This window comes from Hypanus sabinus, unplaced genomic scaffold (genome assembly GCF_030144855.1).
Source record: "Hypanus sabinus isolate sHypSab1 unplaced genomic scaffold, sHypSab1.hap1 scaffold_386, whole genome shotgun sequence".
In the NCBI taxonomy this organism is placed as follows: Eukaryota; Metazoa; Chordata; class Chondrichthyes; order Myliobatiformes; family Dasyatidae; genus Hypanus; species Hypanus sabinus.
In genome coordinates this window covers 303,456-329,350 of record NW_026781276.1, presented here as the reverse complement: position 1 = coordinate 329,350, position 25,895 = coordinate 303,456, and the positions used below count along the sequence as shown (strand labels likewise).

Here is a 25,895-nt window from a genome sequence, read left to right as displayed (position 1 = left end):
GTGATCAGTTTGTGCTGCTCGGTAACAAAAAAAATGACAGGAGGGTCAAACATTAATTGAAAAACTCGGTTTTATTTCTAAACGGAGACAAACACTTCCAAACATCTTGGGCCGATCCACTGAAGCTTTGTCATGGACTGATCCACCTGCGCCCATCCACCCACAGTCACACAAAGTCCATTTCCGATCTCCCCAAGCGTTGTACACTGGGCCAGGATTATCCAGGGTATCTACTCTCTGTATTGCAGGCAATTCCCTTTTAGGAACCAATCTTGTGTCCTGGACCGGGAGTGATGTGTCAACGTAAAGGCAAAGCAGGCTGAGCAGACAGCACCCGCTGCTTTGGTCCTCCTACCACTGGTGGCGCTGTGGTGAGTAATGGACAAGTGTGACAGCAGTGTGGGCTGAAACATTTCTGCTGACGATGAGACGTCTATTCCTCTCGTCACTGGATTATACAGATTTCTCAGTCACACATGATTCTCACCGTCTCCTTTCAGGTTAACATCGCCTGGCATGGACATCTATGGCAATATATGATTTGAGTCTATATAGAATCACTCTGACATCCTGAACAATGCAATGTCACACTTAACATTGTGACATCTTGTCCAGAAACACTACATTTTCTCCGGAAGGATTTTAAGATCATTATTATCTCCTAAACTCCGGTCAACATGTTATTGAGTATTTAAAGACAAATACACTGCAGATGCTGTGGTCAAATCTAGACGTACAAACAGGCTGGATGTACTCAGCAGGTCAGGCAGCATCCGTTGAAATGAGCAGTCAACGTTTCGGGCCGAGACCCTTCGTCAGGACTGAGGAAGGAGGGGGCAGTGGTCCTATAAAGAAGGTGGGGGTAGGGGGAAGGTGCAGGTGAAAAACCAATCAAAGGAAAGATCAAGGGCTGGGGGAGGGAATAGGCAGGACAAGTGAAGAAGGAATGTAAAGGGTATGGGCACCCTTTACTACTACTATGGGTAGTAGAAGGAGGCAGAATTATGAGGGAGGTGAATCCGATGTTCGTACCAATTGGCTGGAGAGTACCGAGACGGTATTTGAGGTGTTGCTCCTCCAACCCGAGTTTTGCCTCATCATGTCAGTAGAGGAGTCCATGTATGGACATATCCGAATGGGAATGTGAAGCAGAGTTGAAGTGGGTAGCAACCGGGAGATCCTGTCTGTTGTGGCGGAACGAGCTGAGGTGCTTGACGAAGCGGTCCCCCAATCTGCGTCGGGTCTCGCTGATGTAGAGGAGGCCACAATAGATTACCCCAACAGACACACATGTGAAGTGTTGCCTCACCTGAAAGGACTGTTTGGGGCCCTGAATGGTGGTAAGAGAGGAGGTGTAGGGACAGGTGTAGCACTTACGCTTGCAGGGATAAGTACCCGGTGGGAGATCTGTGGGGAGGGACGTGTGGACCAGGCAGTCACGGAGGGAATGATCCCTGCGAAAAGCAGAGAAGGGTAAGAGGGGGAAAAATGTCCTTAGTTGTGGGGTGATGCCCTCACACGCATGTCCTCCATTTCCCGCAATTCGGCCCTCACCCCATCTTCTCGTCGCCACAACAGGGACCGTGTTTCCCTTGTCCTCACCTACCACCCCGTCAGCCTCCGGATCAAGCATATTATCCTCGGCGACTTCCGCCACCTTCAACAGGATCTCATACACCTCATATACCTCTCTCATGATCCTGCCTTTTACTACCCATAGTGCTTTCCCCTTACATTCCTTCTTCACCTTTCCTGCCTATCCGCTCCCTGCTTCCCCTCCCCCACCCCTTGATCTTTCCTCTGATTGGTTTTTCACCTGGCACCTATCAGCCTTCTCCTTCTCACCCTCCCCCCACCTTCTTTATGGGGCCCCTGTCCCTGTCCTGACGAGGGCTCTCGGCCCAAAACGTTGACTGATCCTTTCCACGGACGCTGCCCGACCCGCTGAGTTCATCGGGCCTGTTTGTACGTGTTCTTGAGTGTTTACCTGGCTATAAGCAGCTTGTAACATCGCACCTTTGTTAAACACAATGTAGACACGCCATACATACAAAACAGCAAGTTGACAAAACATCTTTAACATAATAAAACAAAAATGCTGGAATTATTCAACAAGACAGAGAGTATGTTAATATTTCAGGTGGAGGACCCTGTATCAGAGCTGAGTTCTGTGTAGGAGTCAGGTATTGTTCTCTATCTGCACTGCAGTCTGTGTTGCATATTAATGATTTTTTTTTTGTTGCTCAATCTGTTCCACAACTCTCCGTGCCCTCCCATTCACTATACCAGTCCCACCCTGGACTGACTGTCCAAATGCTCCAACCCTCTCTTTTTCGAGTTGAAAACCATTCGCCATTTCTCAGACCATCTCCATAACTAACCAAGATGTCTTTGAAATTTATTGTAACCTGTTGCAATATCAAGCATACTCCCGAACTTTGTATCAAACTTGATACCGTGCCATGTACATTCATATACAAATCAATGGCACGAATAACACATTAACGAGGTCTCGACATTGACACGCATGTCCCACTTGTCACAGGCCCCCATTCGCTAAATTCATCTTCAATCATCTCCCCCTGCTTCTTGTTCTCGAGCCCGGTGTGAATCCACCTCGTCAGCTCCCCGTGAATCCCACGTGACCGAACCTTCCCGATCAGCTGCCATGCGGGATGCACAAAGTTCAGATGAACATCACTGCCCAACTTCACCCAACTCCCTAGTTAACTCTTAAATAATCTCCAAAATACTTGACAGATATGATGTCCTATTGGGCAGTGTAGATGGTGACTTCCCCATAACCAATGCCCAACCGCCCGGGATTTCAGCTTCACCGTAGACTGAGGAAATTCCGATCCCAACTGCAGAATTACCAACCTGGACTGAAGCCCGTATACTGCCAGTTCCATATCCTCAGAGTCACCAGCCCAATATCATCACCCATACAAAGATGCTTTGGTGCCGGTGATTTACTGTGGTGTTCCTGCCATTTCCGATTCACAATCTAAGGGGGAATTGGAACCTAATGAGCCTCTGCCGGGGCCGGTGCTCAGGCTGGTTCCCCGGTCTGTGTAGAGGATGCGGATACACTTCAGCCTGTGACCCCAGCAGCTAAACCGAGCACATTTGATCACAACCTTTCTGCTGTGTGGGATCTTGCCCAGCACAGCGGGCTACTATGTTTCCTGCAGTGTAGCAGGAACAAAATGTAAAGTTATAAAGTAGAAAATGCTGGGAACTCAGTACATCAGACTACATCTCTGAAAGGACAAATGGTGGAAGACCCAGTTCCAGAACTGAGACTGTCCCAGATGTGCCGATCTGCTGAGCGTTTCCAGTATTTTCTGCTCTTCACTTTAAATTTCCTGCAATTGTGGTATTTTCTCCCTCTTCATTTTAATACAGATAGTAAACTGATTGCCACCCTAAACTGTAAATACCATCCCACCCCAACCAATATGTTAGATCTGAATTCATTCCTACCCTGGAGTAATACATCCCATACAGCTAATGCTCACAACATCCTTTCCTCCCACTATCAATCACTCTGTAACATTTGCTCCTGAGGCCACTGTCTCTACGCTGAGAGGCGGTGACGACAGAGCGATAAAGAAGTGCAACACCTGCTGCAGCTCTATTACCCTGGAAACAGAGGAAGTGGCTCACCGAAAAATGAAGTAACAAACTCAACATCAGATGCTATGAGTTCCATTATGACAAAGATTAACACTGCAGCCATTTTGTAACGGTGAATCCAAATTTGAAATGGCTGCTTTTACCGTGCTACATGCTGTGTTCAATTAAACCTCTGGTATTTCTAGCTAGCGGAAAACCAATTCTGGAAAAGACGCAAAACAAAACTTCACAATGACGACAAAGATGAAAGAGGGATTGTTGAAATATATCATTGCAGCAATGATTCCAGAGGCTGAACAAGATGGTTGATATAGATATATATATCATTTATATCATTGAGGTGGTGGGATGCAGGCTGGACAGAGGTTGATCAAGATGGTTGATATATATCATTGAGGTGGTGGGATGCAGGCTGGACAGAGGTTGAACAAGATGGTTGATATATATCATTGAGGTGGTGAGATACAGGCTGGACAGAGGTTGAACAAGATGGTTGATATATATCATTGTGGTGGTGTGATACAGACTGGACAGAGGTTGAACAAGATGGTTGATATCTATCGTTGAGGTGGTGGGATACAGGCTGGACAGAGGATGAACAAGATGATTGATATATATCATTGAGGTGGTGGGATACAGGCTGGACAGAGGATGAACAAGGTGGTTGATATATATCATTGAGGTGGTGGGATACAGACTGGACAGAGGTTGAACAAGAGGGTTGATATATATCATTGAGGTGGTGGGATACAGGCTGGACAGAGGATGAACAAGATGGTTGATATATATTATTAAGGTGGTGGGATACAGACTGGACAGAAGTTGAACAAGATGGTTGATATATATCACTGAGTTGGTGGGACAGAGGCTGGACAGAGGTTGAACCAGATCGGCAGAGGATGAGCAAATGGAGTCAGATGGGAGAATGGGATGAAGGGCGATCTCTGATGGTCCTCCCTCAATACACAGACCCTGAAATAATAGTACGCACTGGTAGATAACAGATTCCTATATAACAAAACTAGAACAAACAATAACAATTTTGGTATGTGCCGTTTTCTACTCTACACACTTTATCAAGGCACCGCAGAAAGTATCCCATCCCGATACTTCACATCTTCATACGGATACTGCTCCTCCTTCAACTGAATGAAATAGCGGAGAACTGTGGATACAGCTGAGCACATCATAGAAACCAACCTCCCCTCCATGGACTCTGTCTACACTTCCCACTGTCTCAATAAAGCAAACAACATAATGAAAGATCCCCACAACCCTGAACATTCTCACTTCTCATGCTCCATCGGTGAGAAGACAAAATAGAACAAAAACATGTCACCGGGCTCAATGACGGTGTCCATTCTGCTGTTAGAAGCGAACAGCGTGATGAGTGGACCCCTGACCTCACAGTCTAAATCGATGTGACCTTGCACCACATATCTAGCTGCACTGCACTTTCTCTGTTACCAGAATGATTTGTTTTACGTCAATGTACTGCTGCAATGTATTGATCTGTGTAGAGAATACCGGAGACACGATTTTCACTCAACCTCTGTACAAAATAAAGATTCCCTATTTCAATCGTTTGGGAATGTTAGACAGCCTGTGTTGCTCCTTTGGAAATTCCGGAGGGAGTGTACACATTTCCGGGAAACCCAGATAAATGAACAAGACTTAATTCTAGCATTAATGGGGCCAGATACCGGGAAACACTGTCAGCATTTCGGCGACCCGTAGCAATGGAAAGAAGATGGAAATAAACTTCCCAGTCCCCCGAGAGGACGTGAGAGGTCTGGATCTCACTGTCCTGCCTAAACGGGGAAAGATGAACCTTCTCATATACGTGGTGCAGTGTTCTGCGGGTTCTATTACTCTGTTTAACCCTCTCTGTCTGCAAGAACACCATGGGCCGAACGGCCGCTTCCAGTGTGCTGCAAATATGTAAAACAATTATCGACCCCAGGCGTCGATCCAGGTGAAGTTTGGATCCGATACCGGGCCGGGTGATGGAGGTAAAGTTCACCAGGTACATCTTAATGGATGGGTTCAGTCTCGGCATCACCACCTCATCCCGCTCCTGGGACCAGAACACCAGGGGCTGAGCGGCGGCTCATCTCAGGCGGTTCGGTGTGAAGGTCCCATAACCCGGACCGACCACGGCAGGTTGTGTCCAGGAAGCGGGACGAGGCCGCCAGTTCGAGGATGTTAACGGGACTCCCTGCCCATCATCAGGTGCCCCCCTTCCCCCGGGATCGGCTTCAGTACTCACCGATGGCAAAATGTCGGTCGCGTTCACCCCTATTGATCGGTTATCAATACTCACCGATGAGAACTTGATCAATTGTTCCCGCTGACAGCGATCGGTCCTCCGGCTCCCAGCCGACCACCCGGTTCTAGAGAGAACGGAATGAAAACCATCGCCCATCCGGAGACTGTGAGAGCGGGGGCGGGGCCTCGGAAGCGAAAACCTCAAATGCTGCAGATCTGCGTTTGAAATGGGAGCGAGAACCTGGATCACGTGACGGGTGGAGGGTTTCCCACCTGAACCAGTGACTCTGCTCCTCGCCCCTCACACACTGCCCGACCTACGAACCGCATTTTACATACTATTTCATATTTATCCCAGCTACACTTTTAATCTCTGCATCTTCCCCGTCCCCATCGCTCCACCAACCGGTTCTCAGAGTTACTGGATCAATTCTCATCCCGGTCCGACACTGAATTCCCACCCGAAGAAGAATTGTGCAGGTTTCATTGAAATTACTTCTCCGTTTATAAACACTAATTTCTATTCACATTCCTCCGGAGCCTCACTGGACAGGAACACTGAAACATCAACTGAGAAACAGGAGGAGGTGGCCATTCAGCCCATCAAACCATCAACAAGATGACGGCTGCTCTCCCATCTCATCCACCGCCTTATCCAGATTTTCTCGATCCCTTCGGTCTCCACACATCTGCCGGCCTCTGTTTTATGTGAAGACGATCACTGATCTTCATCGTCCTCCAGGAATCAGTCTGGTGAACCTCTAAAACAGACACTCTCTACCTTCTTATAATCCTTCGTGAAATTAAATTCAATTTCTGCAGCCCCGTGTTGCCCCAACCACTCACCACCCACGCCGTCCCTATTTCCACCTCCCCGCTCACCTGGATCCCCCTCTCACTCCCCAGCTCTTGCCCCATCCCCTCCCCTCACCTCTTTTCTCTGACTATTTCCTGTCCACTCTCAGTCCAGAGGGAGGGTCTCGGCCCGAAATGTTGACGGTCCATTTCCCTCCACAGATGCTGCCCGACCCACTGAGTTCCTCCGGCAGTTTGTTCTTTGGTCTGTGTAACCCCTGTTAGTATGGGGAGCGGGATTTTACACCATATTCCAGGCGCAATCTCAACAAAGCCCAAATAATTGTTACGGTAATTGCCACACTTAAACACGAGAAAGCTTGCAAATGCTGGAAATCCAGAGTAACACAGACAAAATTCTGGAGAAATTCAGCACAGCAGGCAGTGGCTATGGAAAAGTTTAAACTGTCCACAGTTTGGACCACGAGCCTTTTTTTATTCCTGAGCAGGAGGGGGAAGTGATCTGAATACAAAGGTCGGGGGGGGGGATAAAGTGGGGAGCTGGAAGGTGATAGGTGAAGTCAAGTGATGGTCTGTTCAAGGGCTGGAGAGGAAAGAATCAGAGCGTTGTCAATAGGAGAAAGGGAATGAGGGGACCCAGGGAGAAATGAAAGTTCAGAATGGGGGGGGGAGGGGTGGGCTTTGTTTACTGGAAGGAGAATTCATTATTCATACAATCAGGTTGGAGGGGACCCAGATGGATTATAAGATGTTGATCCGCCACCCTGAGGGCGGTCTCATCTTGGCACAAGAAGAGGCCATTGACCGGGACGTCGGAATGGGGATCAGAATTAAAATGTTTGGCCGCTGCAAAGTCTCCCTTGTGCCAGATGATACAGGGATGCTCGGCAAAATGGTCTCCCAATTTATGGCTGTTCTCACCAATGTAAACGAGGCCGCATCGGGGGCACACGACAAAATAGATGACACCAGCAGATTCGCAGGTGAAGTGTCGCTTCAGCTGGAAGGACTGTTTTGTGTCTGAATGGAGGGGAGGGAGGAGGTGTACGGGTAGTTGTAGCACTTAGGCCACTTGTAGGGATAAGTGGATGGAGGGAGATTAGTGAGGAGGGATGAATGAACAAGGGAATTATGGAGGGAGTGATCCCTGTTGAAAGAAGAGGGTGGGGTGGGCGAGGAAGTTGAAAATATGTTTAGCTGTAAGATCTCTTTGGAGATGGTGGAAGTTGCAGAGGCTGAAGGGGCGGTAGGTAAGGGCAAGAGCAACTCTATCACTGTTACGGTGGTAGGAAGATGGGGTGAGCACGGAAGTACGGTAAATGTGACTGAGGCCTGCATCAATAGTGTGGGGAGGACTGCCGGATCCTGTGAACAGATGCCGGGGGAGCAATGAAACTGAGAAAATTTACAGGTGATAGGCTGGGAAGAGTTATCGTCGAGATTATCACGGGAATCAGTAAGTTTATAAAAGATGTTGGTTAACAACCTGTCTCTGGAGATGGAGAGATCAGGAAAGCGCACGGATGTGTCAGAGATGGACCAGCTTACTCTAAATAGCTCTTGGCAGGCAAGTGTAGAGACGGCAGGAGGCCTGGCAGTCACGGATGTTGTTAGTATTTAAGGAGCTGAGTCACAGGGGTAGATTGAACAAGTTAGAAATCTGTGAAGCACAAGAGATTGTGATGAAACTTGTTTTATGCCACAGACCCCTACCATTAACCGTGGTGCCCGTGGCTCCCAGACTGCGAACCCCTGCCAGAGGTTTACAAAGGATACCCCTGCTTGAGGTATACAAACTATGATGGTATAGATAACGTGAACTCATGTAGTTTTTTGCCCCTCAGGTTTGGTGAGGTCATGGATTTAGGGCAAAAAGTGGAATATTAAGGGGGAATCTGAGGAGGAACTATTTCGATCAGAATTCACGAATGCAAATTCAGGTTAAATTGCAAAATTTAAGAGAATTTTCTTTGGGTACATGGATAAGGGAGGTATTGAGGGCTGTGGTCTGGGTGCACGTATATGGGCCTAGGCGGAGAATGACACTGACTAGATTGTCTGAAAGCCCTGTTTCTGTAAGGGAATGATTACGTTGTGTGTCCTATACAATTCCATTTCCCAGGAGACGTAAATCATTCCAATGTAATGTTCTAAAAATAAATGAAAATGCGAGAAACAGTCAATAGATAAGGAATATCTGTGAAGTGAAACAAAGTTAATGTTTCAGCTCCAACTCGCTGTGTCGGAATGGCTTCAAACATTTTCTGATTTGATTTCAGGTCTCCTACAACTTGAGTCACAGACAGCTGAAAATGAGTGGGAATTTCCAAACATGGTGAGAAAACCGAACCAGAGGCAGAGAACCAACGATGCAAACACTGCGCAGATCGTTCCAGATAATCACTCGCACTGTGTTTTGAGATGGCCTCTCAGGTGTCTCTGGTGTCTCCGCTCCATTGTATCTGTGGCCTTTGGCTTCGGACTCCCCAACCCTGGGGAAGAATCCTTGGTATATTTGACTGGGCATCAACGGCATTACAGACTACGTTGGGGAAAATGGCGCTGACTGCATGAGTCACGTTCCCCTCCCGTGCGCTCTAAACAATGCTTCGAGGCTCGAAACTCGAGCAAGTCACGAAAGCTACACTCTCCGAGGAGTACAGCCACACAATGTAACAACAGCAGATGAGAGGACTGTGCAGAGATTCAACCCCTGTGAGGCAGCCGGGCCAGAAAACATCCCAGTCCATGTACTCCGTCAGTGTGGACACCAGCTCACTGATGACTTCACGGCCATCGTCAACAGTTCACTCATGTGTCTTCAAATCTATACCTTCAGAAGCAAATGACTACTGGCTAGCCTCTTCTTCAACGTCAACGAGACAAAGGAGATGGTTATCAACTTCAGGAGAACTTGCACCACTCACACACGTCTTTACATCAGCAGCTGTGGAAACCGGAAGCAGTTTCAAACTCCTGGGCGTGCACATCTCACACAACCCCTCATGGTCCCAGAACACATTCCACAATGCTCGCTCCCCAACATCTCTACTTTCTAAAAAGGCTGCAAAGAATGGACTATGTGCAGTGCATGCGGGAAAGAGGCCGGCAACAGTCCCACCCGGTCTTGCGCATGGACTCTTTGACCCACTCCCAACAGGAAAGGCTACGTGGCATCACCTCCAGGACCAGTAGACTCAAAAATAGTTATTTTCTCAAACAGTAAAGGAAATCAACACCTCCACCCAATAACTCACCGCTCCACACCCCATCACCACTATTTTAAAATTTCCTGTCAGTCACCATATGTCCAGACACTCCTCTTCCTATTATCATTTCATGGACATACGTTCAATGTTTAAAGCTATCATATGTAGTGTGTGTTTTTATAATTGTGCTCTTTATCTTCCAGTGTTTTTTCTATTGTTCCTGCGTCAGATCCAGAATATGTTATTCTCCTTTTCACTTGTGTACTGGAATGACATTAAATAACTTGGATCTTGAATCCGAGAGAATATACCACGACCAACCAAATTATCTATGTCCCTTCCTGATTTTATAAACTTCTACAATACCACCTCATTCTCCTGTGCTCAGCAGAATAAAGATCCAGCTTGGCCAAACGTCTGCCTATGAATAGGCCTGTAATAGCCTCACCAGTAATTTATGTAACCACAATATAATACCCATAACCCAAAGCTCAATGCCACAACTGATGAAGGCCAGCATGGTTAAAGCCTTCTTTGCTGAACTTTCAGGAAAACGTACAATTGTACTCCCCGGTTTCTCTGTTCCACACACTCGGTGTCCCACCATTCACTATTTCAGTCCCACCATGGACTGACTGTCCATCATGCACCATCAGTCACTCGTCCAATTTGAAAATCAGTTGCCATTCCACATCCCAACTCTATAACTGATCAAGATCTCTTTAAATTCATTGTATCCTGTTGTAATATCAAGCATACTTCCGAATTTTATATCAAACTTGCTGACGATGCCATGCACATTCACATTCGAGTTAATGTCCTGACTAATGAATTATAGAGGTCTCAGTGCTATCACTTGCATGCCACTCGTCACAAACCTCCATTCAATAAATCAATCTTCAGTCTTCACTCTCTGCTTCCTGTCATCGAGTCGGCTTGACAGATAAAACGTATTGTAGTCGGTGATATCCGTACAACCAATGTCCAAACGCCCGGATCCTCGGCTTCACTGCAGACTGAGAAGTTCCCAATAAACACCTGTATAATTACCAAGTGGACTGAAGCCCCAAACAGCCCATTCCATTTTCTCAGAGACTTCGTCCCAGTATAATAACACACAACTCTGCGATGTTTGGTGCCGGCGATTTGCCGTGGTGTTCCTGGACATTTCCAATTCACAAACTATCGTGAATTGGAACCTAATGACCCTCTGCCGGTGCCGGTGCTCAGGCTGGTTCCCCGGTCGGTACAGAGGATGAGGATGTCCTTCAGCCTGTCCACAGCAGCTAAACCGAGCACATTTGATCCCTGTGTCATCGCTGTGTGGGATCTAACCCTGCACTGTTAGCTGCCATTTTTTCCACAGTGTGGCAGGAACAAAATGTTCATAATGTAAAATTATGCAATAGAAAATGCTGGGATCTCAGCTACATCTGTGAAAGTAGAAATAGTGGAAGACCCAGTTTCATAATTGGGGCTGCTCAAGGTGCTGTCGACCTGCTGGGCGTATCCTGCATTTTCTTCTTCTTGCTTTAAGTTCCCTGCAACAGTAGTATTTCCTCTCTATTGAACACACAGATACAATCTGATTGTAGAAATGTTTGTGTCACCCCAAACTGTTCGGCCGTGTGATGAAAATGCCATCGCCACAACCATTAATATGTTAGTTCTCAGTCCACTCTGACCCTGGTGTAATACATTCCACACAGTCAATGCTCACAGCCTCCTTTCCTCCCACTGTCACTCTGTTGCATTTGCTCCAGAGGCCACTGACAGGATGCTGAGAGGCAGTGACCAAAGAGCGATAAAATTGTGCAACTCCTGTTGCAGTTCTGGCCAGTTGTTACCGTGGAAACGGAGGAAGTAACTCGCCAAAAGATAATTGAGAGAAGAAATAACAAAATCCACATCATCCGCTATGAGTTACATTGTGACAAAGATTAACAAAGCAGCCATTTTGTAACAGAAACACTGAAATTTTAATGGCTCTATTTACCCCGCGTGTTGATTCAGTTAAACCTCTGGTAGTTTTAGCCTACAGAAAGCAATTCCTGGAAAACTCAATGAGGTACAAGGCGGAAGAAAATACTTCACAATGAAGACAACTGTTGGAAGAAACGTTGTTGATATAAGTATAGCACTGAGCTGATGAGATACCTGCTGGACTGAAGACAGCAGAGAACTGTGACACAGCTGAGCAGATCAGAGAAACAAGTCTCCCCTTCATGGACTCTCTCTGTCCTGCCCGCAGCCTCAGTAAAGCAGGCAACATAATCAAAGATCCCCACAGACCTGGACATTCTCACTTCTCACCTCCCATCGGGTCGAAGATAAAATAGAACAGAAACATAACATTAGGCTCAAGGACCGTGTCCATTCTGCTGTTATAAGCGAACTGAATGTTCCCAGTGTGACGAGATGGATTCCTGACCCCACAATGTACCTCGATGTGACTTTATATGTGACATATATACCTGCACCGCACTTTCTCTCTAACCACAATAATTTGTTACGCTGTTATTGATTTACCCGATTTCACCTCAATATACTGCATTGACCTGCCTGGATTTTACCGATTACAAGACTTCCACTGAACCTCGGTACATGACAAAAATAATAAACTGTTTCCCCATTTTAATTGTGCAGAATTATAAGACAGCTGGAGTCTTCCTTTGGAAATTCAGGAGGGAAACTTCATTTTCTGATAAATGCATTTAAATGAATCTGCGGCAGCACCAGAATGCAATACATAACAATATCGGACACAATGAAATGCAATAAGTATATAATTAAATAAGTAGTGCAAAAATTCAACAGAAAACTAATAAACCGATAGCCCGTTTTAATCGTGTGGAAATGGTATTCGGCCTAGATTGCTATTTCTGAACTTCTAGAGGGAGGCTTAACAGAAGTTTAAAAATTTTTGAGAAGCCCAGATGATTGGAAAAAGCTTAATTCTCTCAGAAATACGATCAAACATCGGGAAACATTGGCTACGCTTAGCAGGTCATAATAGTGGAGTGGAGTCAAGAAAAAAAAAGCCTTCAATGAGTGAACGTGACAGATCGGGATCTCACTGCCTTGTCTGAACGGACGGAAAATGAATCTACACATACACGGGGGTGGGGGGGGGGTTATCCGCAGATGCTGCAGATCTGTGGTAAAATGGGAGCGGGAAACGGGATCAGGTGACTTGTGGGGGTTCTCCTTACTGAACCGGTGACTCCGCTGATCGCCCATCACATACCGCCCGACCCACATGCTGCATTTTCCACAGTATTTCATATTGACAGCAGATACATTTCAACGCTTTGCTCTGTACACTTCCCCTTTCCGCTTTCCCTGGTCATAGAGTCAAGAGCTCATCCCCATGCCGGGCTCACACAGAATTTATACACAGAACGGTTTGATGTAAATCAGTCTATGTTTATAAACACTAATTTCTATTCACAATCCTCCGGCCTTAATGTACAGGAACACTGAAACATCAAGTCAGAAACACCAGCAGGGGCCATTCAGCCCGTCTAACCATCAACAAATGGAGGCTTTTCTTCCATCTCAGCCACATGTTTCTGCCTGATCTTCATTTCCTCGATCCCTTCGGCTCCACACATCTGCCGGCCACTGTTTTATGTAAAGAAGGTCATTGAGTCTTCACCGCCCTCTGTGCTGGGGACTTGCAAACATTTACCACCCTCCAAGTGGAGACATTTCCTCATCTCAGTCTCGAACAGTCGTCACCTGCCTCAGAGACTCGGATCCTCAGTTCACTCTTTAAAGATGTTTGGTATTTCAGTGTGTTCACTTGTCAGTCCTCAATTCCCAAAATGGAAGAGTTTTCGAATTTGATCGCTCTTCATTTAAGAATTCCAACAGCCTCGGAATTAGTCCGCTGAATTTTTATCGCACTCTCTGTAGCAAATACTCCCTAACCTCTTTGTCAATACTCTATGAAAATAATTTCCTCAAAATGCAGCAGGCAGGCATCAGGTCAGATAGCATTCATAGAAATGTGCAAACAGTGGACATTCCGGGCCAAGACCCTCGTTTTGGACTGAAGATAAGTAAGAGGGGTTCCACAAAGAAGTAGTGGGCAGGTGAAAAGCAGTAAAAGGTCAGACTGGCGAATAGGGTAAGTGTGGAAATTGGAAATGTTGATCACCAAATTGAGAAATCGATATTCATACCACGAGGTGAGGGAACCCAGCCGGAAGTTAACGAGCTGACCGTCCACCGCGAGGGTGGCCTCATCTTGGCACCATCATTTGCAGCTCTGTTCTGACCCCACCACTCAGTTCCCAACCACTGTCGCCACTTCTACCCCACGGCCTCCCCCACACCATGATCAACCTCTCCCTCCCCAGCCCACCCTTATACCCACCCCTCACCTCTTTTCTCTGACTATTTCCCGTCCACTCTCAGTCCAGAGGGAGGGTCTCGGCCCGAAATGTTGACTGTTCATTTCCCTCCACAGATGCTGCACGACCTTCTGAGTTCCTCCCGCAGTTTGTTCTTTGGTCTGTATAACCCGTGGTTTTATGAGGAACAGGATATTACACCATATTCCAGGTAAAATCTCATCAAATCCCAAATAATTTTCACTTTGCCGATACCCACCACTCCAGGGATCAGTCTGGAGAATCTTCATCGCACTCTCTATAACAAATACTCTCTAACCACTTTGTTAATCCTCTATGGAATTAAATTCCATCTTCTGCAGCCTCGTGTTGCCCCAACCACTCACACCCCCACCCTTGTCACTATTTCCACTTTCCCACCTCCCCCCTCACCTGGATCCACCTCTAACTCCCCGGCTCTTGCCCCATCCCCACCCCTCACCTCTTTTCTCTGACTATTTCCCGTCCACTCTCAGTCCAGAGGGAGGGTCTCGGCCGGAATGTTGACGGTCTATTTCCCTCCACAGATGCTGCCCGACCCACTGAGTTCCTGCGGCAGTTTGTTCTTTGGTCTGGATAACCAGTGTTAGTATGGGGAGCGGGATTTTACACCTTAATACAGGTACAATCTAAACAAAGCACAAAGAAGTGAAGTCATGTCACTCCCTTACACAATAACATTTACAATAAGCACAATGTACCTTCGACCTAACCCCTACCCACTGCCGGGAATGTGGAATAATCCAAGCCTGCACCAGTATCGCTTTCCTACTCCTCTGACACAACACTTCAGAATGCATTGCTGCTTCTTCCTGCTCCTGCTGTCAAGTTTACTTAGTCCATTTACTGACTCGTCGAACCCTTTTCTCGAACTATCTTTCTTCATCTCAGGAGGTCGTATATCCACTGACATCTTGTATAAACTCATTGATTCTCTCAGCTACCTGCACTATACCTATTCCATCCCTTCTCTCAGTTCCTCTGTCCCCGCCGCATCTGCTCTCAGGATGAGGCTTTTCATTCCAGAACTAATGAGATGTCCTCCTTCTTCCTTTCTTCCCCAGCAATCCTGCCCTAATCCGCATTTATTCCGCCCATCTTCCGTCTGCCCTCAGCCCATCCACCCGCGGCCCCACAAGGGAGATGTTTCCTCTGGTCCTCATCCACCACACCACCAGGTTCTGCGTCCAGCGCCCAATTCTCCGTAGCTTTCGCCATCTCAAACGGGATAGTAGCAACAAACATATCTTTCCCTTACCCCCCAACCCCACACTTCCGCACCCTACGCGACTCCCTCGTCCATTCTTCCTTTCCCGCTGATCGCCCTCCTTGAGGTTTTCCTTGCGAGCGTCACATGTGCCAGACCTGCCCCCAGGAAGCACAAGTTCCTCTTTATATTAGATACTGTCTAATCTTGTTGTTAACATTGGGTTTGTTACAGGGCCTCAGAGTCTGCAAACAGGTGGTTGTTAGGAAGCAGAAGCTGACGGTGAGAAGCTGTTTCTTGGACTTGAGTTCCGCGCTTAGTGATGTTCCCGGGGTGACACCTATTCTTATCTGTCGTGTAGATCGATAATTTGGTTCAGAAGGTACAGGATATGGTTAGTGAGTCGGCACAAATTAAGTTCAAGCAATTACATTTCTGAAAGACAGTAAGTATAAACAAACACCTCTTATTCCCGCTTCCCACTCAGAACTGACCAAAATCTACTTCAAAACATGCAAAAGCTTGAAATGAGCAAACACTGAGGGAATGTGAGTGGCTTTAAAGAGCTGGGCTGCTGACAACACATTACCAGACTTGGAGTGATTGCAGCTCGGTCTGACATAGGCATACCTGGCACATTCAGTCCCATTCCAATTGTTTCCTACCTTCCTTTGTATTGATATGCAATGTCGAAAGGACCAGTGTTTGACTAAATGAGACTCACCAGACTTTCTGCTGACCGAATCAATGGAAACTCTGAGTCAGGAGGGTTCTGTCCAGTCGGTGCTCTCAGTCTTCGGGCTGGTTCACTTGTTGCTGTTCCCTCGTCTTCAGTCGTGGTTTCCTTTCAGTTGCGGTTTTTCTTCCAATAAATCGCTCATCGCAGGTCTAACTTTAACTAGACAGATAATAAAACACATTAGCAATACAAATGAGAAAAAAAAATATTTCTGTTTATCGAAGTTTAAATGTTGAAGACAAATATAACGATCTCAAAGAACAAATCTGAAATTGCCCCTCGCACTTCCCAATGCCTGATATGGGATACGAAGGAGTTATCGTTCAGTTATGGCCCGACACAAGATGTAGGAGGAGAATTCGATGATTCTGTCCATCGAGTCTGCTCCACCATTCAAACATGATTTTTATTCTAACACCATATTCCTGCCATCACCCTGCAACCCTGAAGCTACTGAGCAAACACGAACATATTTAAATCTGCCATAAATATGCGCAAAGGGCAGCCTCCACCACCGTCTGCGCCAACAGTTTCCACACAGCAGCCATCCTTTGGCTGAAGAGATTTTTCTCAGGCAAGGCTGCAAGCCCGGGTGTTGTCAGCCCCAGGGTGCTCAAAGCCTGTGCCCCCCCCCCCCAGCTATATGGAGTACTTCACCATGTCTTCAACCTGAGCCTGAGTCTCCAGAGGATTCCTGTGCTGTGGAAGACGTCCTGCCTCGTTCCTGTACCGACGACACCGCGCCCCAGTGGCTCCAATGACTACAGACCGGTGGAAATGACCTCACACATCATGAAGACGCTGGAGAGACTTGTTCTAAAGCAGCTCCGGCCTTTGGTTAGGCCACACTTAGACCCCCTCCAGTTTGCCTACCAGCCCCGACTAGGATTTGAGGATGACATTGTCTACCTGCTGAACCGTGTCTATGCCCACCTGGACAGCCGGCAAACACTGTGAGGGTCATGTTTTTTGACTTCTCCAGTACTTTCAACACCATCCGCCCTGCTCTGCTGGGTGAGAAGCTGACAGTAATGCAGGTGGATGCTTCCCTGGTGTCATTGATTATTGATTACCTGACTGGCAGACCACAGTACATGCGCTTGCAACACTGTGTGTCAGACAGAGTGGTCAGCAGCTTTGGGGCTATACAGGTCCTTTCTTCCTTATTTTCACCATCTACACCTCGGACATCAAATACTGCACAGAGCCTTGCCATCTTCAAAGGTTTTCTGATCACTCTGCCATAGTTGGATTTGTCAGCAAGGGAGATGAGGCTGAGTACAGGGCTACGGTGGGAAACTTTGTCACCTGGTGTAAGCAGAATCATCTGCAGCTTAATGTGAAAAAATTTAAGGAGCTGGTGGTGGACCTGAGAATGGCCAAAACACCGGTGAGCCCTGTTTCCATCCAAAGGGTCAGTGTGGACATGGTGGAGGATTACAAGTACCTGAGGATTCGAATTGACAATAAACTGGACTGGTCAAAGAACACTGAGGCTGTCTACAAGAAGGGTTAGAGCCATCTCTATTTCCTGAGGAGACTGAGGTCTTTTAACATCTGCCAGACGATGCTGTGAATGTTCTACGAGTCTGTGGTGACCAGTGCTATCATGTTTGCTGTTGTGTGCTGGGGCAGCAGGTTGAGGGTAGCAGACACCAACTGAATCAACAAACTCATTCGTAAGGCCAGTGATGTTGTGGGGTTGGAACTGGACTCTCTGACGGTGGTGTCTGAAAAGAGCATGCTGTCCAAGTTGCATGCCATCTTGGACAATGACTCCCATCCACTCCATAATGTACTGGTTAGGCACAGAAGTACATTCAGCCAAAGACTCATTCCACCGAGATGCAACACTGAGCGTCATAGGAAGTCATTCCTGCCTGTGGCCATCAAACTTCTCAAATCTTCCCTCAGAGTGTCAGACACCCTCAGCCAATAGGCTGGTCATGGACTTATTTCCACTTGGCATAATTTACTTATTATTATTTAATTATTTCTGATTTTATTTTGCTATATTTCAACTCTATTCTTGTTTGGTGTGGCTGTAACAAAACCCAGTTTCCCTCGGGATCAATAAAGTATGTCTGTCTGTCTGTCATCACAATTTTAAAAGTAGGCGTCTTTATTCTGAGACGGTGCTCTCAGAGCACAAACTCTGTCTAATGGAAACATCCTCTCCATGTCCAATGTATTCAGGCTTTTCAGAATTCAGTAGGTTTACTTAACCATACATTCCCCCACCACCCCCACCGTCCCTCTGAACTCCATCCAGCACAGGTCCAGAACCATGAAATGCTCCGCATACGTAAAGCCGATCATTCCTGAGATTATTCATGTGAACCTTGTTAGCAACAACTGCACTGAACAGATTCCCAGGAACAACAGGCAAATTGATACCAGAACAATTTACTGCGAAAAGTTGTGCTTGCTTTAATGTTCTACTATCACACAACGAGCTATTTCGATTTCCAGGTTAAATCAGGTCCATTTCAGGAAATATAAACCAGTCCAGGGTGAATGTAATAAAAGGAAACTGGAATTACCAGGAACACTCAGCAGGTAAGGAACAGCTGTGGGGAAAGGAACAAATTTGACGATTCAGGTTTACACATTTCGTCACAATTACTTCAAACATTTTCAGTTTTTACTGCAGATCTCCAGTATCTTGAGTTTCTGCTAGATTTCCACTGCCTGGCAGGCGTGTGACAGTGAAGGGGGATTTACAAACACGGTTTGAACAATGAACACACAGACCAGGAATCCTCGCTCAACACCTCATAAGCCTGGGCAAGTTGATCCCCGGGTCCATTTTACGTTAAGCTAAAACTATGATATCCCATGACCTAACCTCACAGGGTCACAAGGCTGAACCGGTCACTTACCGACGCCAGAAACTTCGCACATCGTCCCCACATCTCACAGCAAGTGGTGTATTCAGGGATATACCCACAGCCAATGTCCAGATGCCCGAGACTTCTGATTCATTTGGAAGGAGGAGCATCATGTCCCATCTGTATAAGTACTAAGGATTAGAGCCCAGACCTCAACACTAGGACTCCTTGTTACCGGTATAATGTTGCAGTGCTTCCGCCAATCAGAGTTCAGAAACTAACACTCCATCAACCTATGGCCGAACGGGAACCTGATGGTCATCTGAATGGACCAATGATCGGGCGCGATAACCTGGGCGAGAGTCACAAGACACTGGGGATATGATTCGCATTGTGCCCTGCAGCTAAACTGAACTCAATTTATCATTTTCTTATTGTTAAATGAGGGCTTACCCAGCACAATTGGTCATCACATTTCCTGTAGGCTAACAGGGATAAAATGTTTTTAATATAAAATTGAAATAATAGTGATGGAAACTCTTTTCACCAGATTAGATTTGTGGAAAGAGAAACTGCGGAAGAGCCAGTATCAGGACTGGGACTGTCCAAGTTGCTGCCTGATCTGCTGAACGTGTCAAATGTTCTCTCTTTTTACTTTAAATTATGCACAGCTATTGACTGATTACAAGACATTTGTGACGGCCTGAACAAAGTTGTACAAATGTAATGCCCATATTCATTAGTTTTGTCTTCATTCCAATACAGGGATAATACAGTCAATACAGTCAATGCTTACAACATCCTCCCCACCCCACTATGTTACATCTGCTCCCGAGGCCGCTGTCTCTCACTGAGGGACCGTGACCAGAGAGCGATAACAATGTGCACCACTCCCTGCAGGTCACATGGGCTGTTACCCTGGCAACAGAGAAAGTGGCTCTCCAAAAATGACAAAAAATTTAAAGTACCCGACTCAAATTTAAATGCTGTCAAGATTAACATTTCGCCATTTTGCAACGTTGCAACTAAGATTGTAATTATTGATTACAGACTGGCCAGAAATTGACAAGAATTTTGAGATATATCATTGAGGTGCTGAAATACAGAATGGACAGGGGTTGAACAAGGTGGTTGATACATATTATTGAGCTGGTGGGATACAGGCTGCACAGAGTTTAAACAAGTTGCGCGGGGAATGAGCAGATGGAACCAGATGGGACAAGGGATCATCATTAGTTTTCCCTGCATTCCAACACAGGAATTATTCAGTACACACAGTCAATGCTCACAAATCCTCCCCACCACTTAATCAGTCCGTTACATGTGGTCATGGTCCACTAACTCTCACTGAGCAACGGTGAACAGAGAGCGATATAAATGTTTACCACTCCCTACTGGTCACATGCGCTGTTATTCTGACATGCAGAAAGAGGCCCTCCAAAAATGACCGAAAAAGTAAGAATTTTAAACGCGTTCAATTTTAAACGCTCTGAGTCTCGTTATGACAAGATTAACATGATTCAATTTTACATGTACTTGTTCAAAATAAGTCTGTGAACCTTGGTTTTCAATAATTGGTGCGACCACACCCCACCCCCACACCCTGTACAGCAATAACCTCAACCAAGTGCTTCTGGTAAATGTTGATCTTAAAGCACATCGACTTGGAATTTTAGGCCATTCCGCGTTACAAAACTGCTTCAACTCTGGGATGTTGGTGGGATTCCTTGCCTGAACTGTTGCTTCAGCTATACAACAACATCCCTATGGGATTAACAATAGGATTTTGACGCGGACATTCCAAAAACGAATTTTTCTTTTGAAATCACTCTCCTATCGATTTACTCTTGTCTTTCGGATCATTGTCCTGTTGCATTATCCAACTTGAATTAAAACAGTTGACAGACTGCTACCCTGACAGCCTCTTGTAAAGTGTCTTAATATAACATTAATACAATGGCTATTTTATAACGTTGAATCTAAAATTGTAATGTTTGTCTTTACCTTACCTTATCCCGCATTAAACAAATCCACTGCTATTTCTAGGTAACAAACACCGTTCGTGCGGCAAAATACTTGAGAATGAGAACACGGTAGTAGTTTCCAAAGATTACAGCCTGAACAGCAACTCTCCCAGGACCCCTTGCTCCAGTAATATGATGCAGTGTTTTGGCCAATCAGAGTTCAAAAACTAACACGCCATCAACCCACAGAAGAACAGGAGCCTCATGATAATCTGGCTGGACCAATGATCGGGCTGTAAAACCAGGGCGTGAGTCAACAGACACCGGGGATACGTTTTACATTGTCTCCAGCAGCTAAACTAAACTCAATTTATCATTATCTTATTGTTAAATGAGGTCTTGCCCAGCACTATTGGCTATCACATTTCCTGTAGGCCAACAGGAATAAAACGCTTTTAATATAAAATTGAAATAATAGTGCTGGACTCTTGTTTCATCAGATTAGATTTGTAGAAAGAGACCCTGTATCAGAATAAGACTGTCCAAGTTGCTCCCCCATCTGATGAACACAACATCCTTCCTGCCCCACTATCAGTCAGTTACATCTGCTCCCAAGGCCACTAACTCTCAGTGAGGGGCAGGGACCAGAGAGAGAAAAATGTGCATCACTCCCTGCAGATCCTGTGGCTGTTCCTGGCAACAGGGGAATTGCCTCTCCAAACATCACCAAAACAGACTTAACTGTAAATACTGGGAGTTCCATCTGGCAAAGATCAACTCAGCAGCCATTTGGTAACATTGAAACTAAAATTGTAGTGGCTGTCTTTACCCTAGCTCATGCTGTATTCAATAAATCCTCAGGTACTTCCAGGTAACAAACACCGATTTCAGAAATAAATAAATGAGATAAAATACGTCACAATGAAGACTGGACAGAGGTTGAACAAGATGGTTGATATATATCATTGAGGTGGTGGGATACAGACTGGACAGAGGTTGAACAAGATGGTTGATATATATCATTGAGGTGGTGGGATACAGACTGGATAGAGGTTGAACAAGATGGTTGATATATATCATTGAGGTGGTGGGATACAGACTGGACAGAGTTTGAACAAGATGGTTGATATATATCATTGAGGTGGTGGGATACAGGCTGGACAGAGGTTGAACAAGATGGTTCATATATATCATTGAGGTTGTGGGATACAGACTGGACAGAGGTTGAACAACACGGTTCATATATATCATTGAAGTGGTGGGATACAGATTGGACAGACGTTGAGCAAGACGGTTGATATATATCATTGAGGTGGTGAGATACAGACTGGACAGAGGTTGAACAACACGGTTCATATATATCATTGAAGTGGTGGGATACAGACTGGACAGACGTTGAACTAGACGGTTGATATTTATCATTGAGGTGGTGGGATACAGGCTGGGCAGAGATTGAAGAAGATGGTTGATATATATCATTGAGGTGGAGGATACAGGCTGGACAGTGGTTGAACAAGATGGTTCATATATATCAGTGAAGTGACGGGATACAGGCTGGGCAGAGGTTGAAAAAGATCGTTGATCAAGGGCAACCTCTGATGGTCCTCCAGCAATACACAGATCCTGAAATAATAGTACTCACTAGTAGATAACAGATTCCAATATAACAAAGCCAGAACAAACAATAGGAACTTTGGTGTATGTCCTTTTCTACTCTACACACTTTATCAATGCACCACACAACGTATCCCACCCCGGCATTTCACATCTTCATCCGGCTACCGCTCTTCCTTTAACTGAATGATATACCGGAGAACTGTGGACACAGCTGAGCACATCATAGAAACCAACCTCCCCTCCATAGACTCTCTCTACACTTCCTACTGCCTCAGTAAAGCAGCAAACATAAGGAAAGCTCCCTACAACCCTGAACACTTCTCACTTCTAAAGCTCCACAGAGTCGAAGATAAAATAAAACAGAATCATGGCACTGGGCTCAAGGACGGTGTCCATTCTGCTGTTAGAAGCAAACAGCGTGATGAGTGGACTCCTGACCTCACAGTCTGAATCAATGTGACCTTGCACCACATATCTACCTACACTGCACTTTCTCTGTAACCAGAATGACTTGTTTTACCGCAATGTACTGCTGCAATGTATTGATCTGTGTGGACAATACCGGAGACAAGATTTTCACTCAACCTCTGTACATGGAAAACAAATAAATATCCCCCATTGCAATGGTGAGGAAAAATTAGACAGCCTGAGTTGCTTCTTTGGAAATTCTGAAGGGAGTTCTAGTGGAAAGCGGCCAGTGAGTGAGTGGGCCAGTGAAGGAGCGGAGCTTTGAGGGTTTGACTCGGGAGGCTTCAACGAGAAGAGGTGGAGGGTGAGCTTGTTCCCAGGTAGTCTTTTCAATGCCTCCTGAGACGGTAATGTGCCTCTCTTGTGAGATGTGGCAGTCTTGGGGAAACTCCCCTCTCCCGCAGAGTCACATCTGCCAGAAGTGCTCGCTGCTGGTCCATCTGGAAGACCATGTGAGGAATCTGGAGCAGCAGCTGGATTACCTTCAATTCATATGGGAGAATGAGGCAGTCATAGATGAGAGCTACAGGAAGGTTGTCACACCTAGGCTGCCTGAAGCAGGTCGTTGGGTGACAGTCCGAGGGGGGAAAGCGAAGGAGAGTAGACAAGTAGTGCAGAGCACCCCTGTAGCCACTCCCCTGAATAATATGTTTACCATCCTGTATACTGTTGGCAGGGACGACCGGCCAGGTGTGAGCCACTGTAGCAGGGCCCCTGGTACTGAGTCTGACCCTGATGTGCAGAAGGATGGGATGGAGGAGAGCTGACATCATTGGAGACTCAGGGAAGCAGACAGGAGATTTTCTGGATGTGAGAATGACACGCGCAAGGTTTGTTGCCTCCCGTGTGCCATGTCTCTGACCGGGTGTATGACATCCTGGGACAAGAGGGAAAGTAACCAGAAGTTGTGACACATGTTGGTACCAACAACATAGGCAGGAAGAGGGATGAGGTCCTGAAGTGTGAGATTCTGGAACTAGGCAGAAGGCTGAAGAACCTCAAGGACCTCAAGGGTGGCGTTCTCAGGATTGCTGCCATTGCTCCGTGATAGTGAGGTTAAGAATTGGAGGAGATGGCAGTTGAAGGCGTGGCTGAGGAGTTGGTGCAAGGGGCAGGGCTTTATATTTTTGGATAATTGGGCTCTCTTCTGGGGAATTTGGGACCTGTAGAGATTGGATGTGTTGCGCCTGAACCCGAGGGGGAGCAACGTCCTTGGAGGTAGGTTTGCCAGCAGGGTTCGGGAGGGTTTAAACTAATTTGCAAGGCGGATGGGACCCGGACCGATAGAACAGTGGAAGAAGTGCATGGAGTAAAGCCAGATCTAACATATCTTTGAGGAAAGAGAAGCAGAATAAAGGGTGTAAACTTAATAAGGTAGAAGGGCTAAAGTACGTGTACGTCAATACAATATGCATCCGGAACAAAGGTGATGAACTGAGAGCTTGGTTACGTACATGGAATTATGATATAGTGGCCAATACAGAGACTTGGCTGACACCAGGGCAGGAATGGATTCTCAATATTCTTGGATTTCAGTGCTTTAAAAGGGATAGAGGTGGGATGTCATTACTGGTACGGGATACTATTATAACTACAGAAAAGTGTGTAATGTAGCAGTGTCATCTTTTGAGTAAGTATGGGTGGAAGTCAGGAACAAGAAGGGAGCAGCTACTCTATTGGTGGTATTCTATTGCCCCCTGGTAACAGCAGAGATACCGAGCAGCAGATTGGGATGCAGATTTTGGAAAGGTGCAAAAATAACAGGATTATCATGGGTGACTTTAACTTCCCTAATATTGATTGGCACCTGATTAGTTCCAAGGGTTTAGATGGGGAAGAGTTTGTTAATTGTGTCCAGGACGGATTCCTGTCACAGTATGTTGACAGGCTGACTAGGGGGAATGCCATATTAGATCCAGTATTAGGTAACGAACTGGGTCAGGTCACAGATCTCTCAGTGGGTGAGCATCTGGGGGACAGTGATCACCGCTCCCTGGCATTTAGCATTATCATGGAAATGGATAGAATCGGAAAGGACAGGAAATTTTTTAATTGGGTAAGGGCAAATTATGAGTTTGTAAGGCTCGAACTTGCGGGTGTGGATTGGATTGATGCTTTCGCAGGGAAATGTACAATGGACATGTGGTCGATGTTTAAGGATCTCTTGCAGGTTGTTAGGGATAAATTTGTTCTGTTAAGGAAAATAAATAATGGTAAGGTGAAGGAACCATGGGTGACAAGTGTTACGTATTCAGGCAACAATAAATATATGAGTTCGGCAAGGGTTTCTTATAACAAACAACACGCTTATTAAACACTGAAAACAAACCCCCCAAAAGTAAACAAACACTACCGTAACCGGAAACAGCTGCTGAGCGGCAGCCCAAACAGTTCTTAAAGTGATATCCCAAAAACAGTTCTTTAAAAGTGGTGTTGCCAAAAACAGTTCTTAAAAGTGATATTGCCAAAAGTTCGATACGCCCCCAGTCCATTTAAAAGGAGAGACTTTATAGGACGATTTAAATTCTCTTTCACGTCGCTTGCTCCGATCCCCGACGTCGGACTTCTCACGAAGAATTTACGAAACAGAACGGCTTAAAGGCACTGACCATTCCTTCTCCACTACCTTCAATCCTTTCTAGTTAAACCTAGGGATTAACACGAAGATAGTCAACGAAATCCTTCCAAATAAGGATCAAACAAAGGTCGCCCCCATTTCACCGTAGAAAGCGATTCTCCT

The 25,895-nt window shown here is 46.0% G+C and overlaps 1 protein-coding gene across 5 annotated transcripts in view; it reads right to left on the bottom strand.

Annotated features, from left to right (window-relative positions):
* LOC132388713 (NACHT, LRR and PYD domains-containing protein 3-like) overlaps positions 1 to 25,895 on the bottom strand; it is a 148,314-nt gene that overhangs the window by 97,449 nt on the left and 24,970 nt on the right. For 4 of the 5 annotated variants that reach the window (XM_059961094.1, XM_059961097.1, XM_059961098.1 and 1 more), the window contains exons 2-3: positions 16,261 to 16,434; positions 14,772 to 14,958 (exon numbers count right to left, since the gene is read on the bottom strand). The gene's annotated coding sequence lies outside the window, so the exon portion shown is untranslated. The remainder of the gene's footprint in view (positions 1 to 14,771; positions 14,959 to 16,260; positions 16,435 to 25,895) is intronic. The other variant, XM_059961095.1, reaches the window with a different exon arrangement.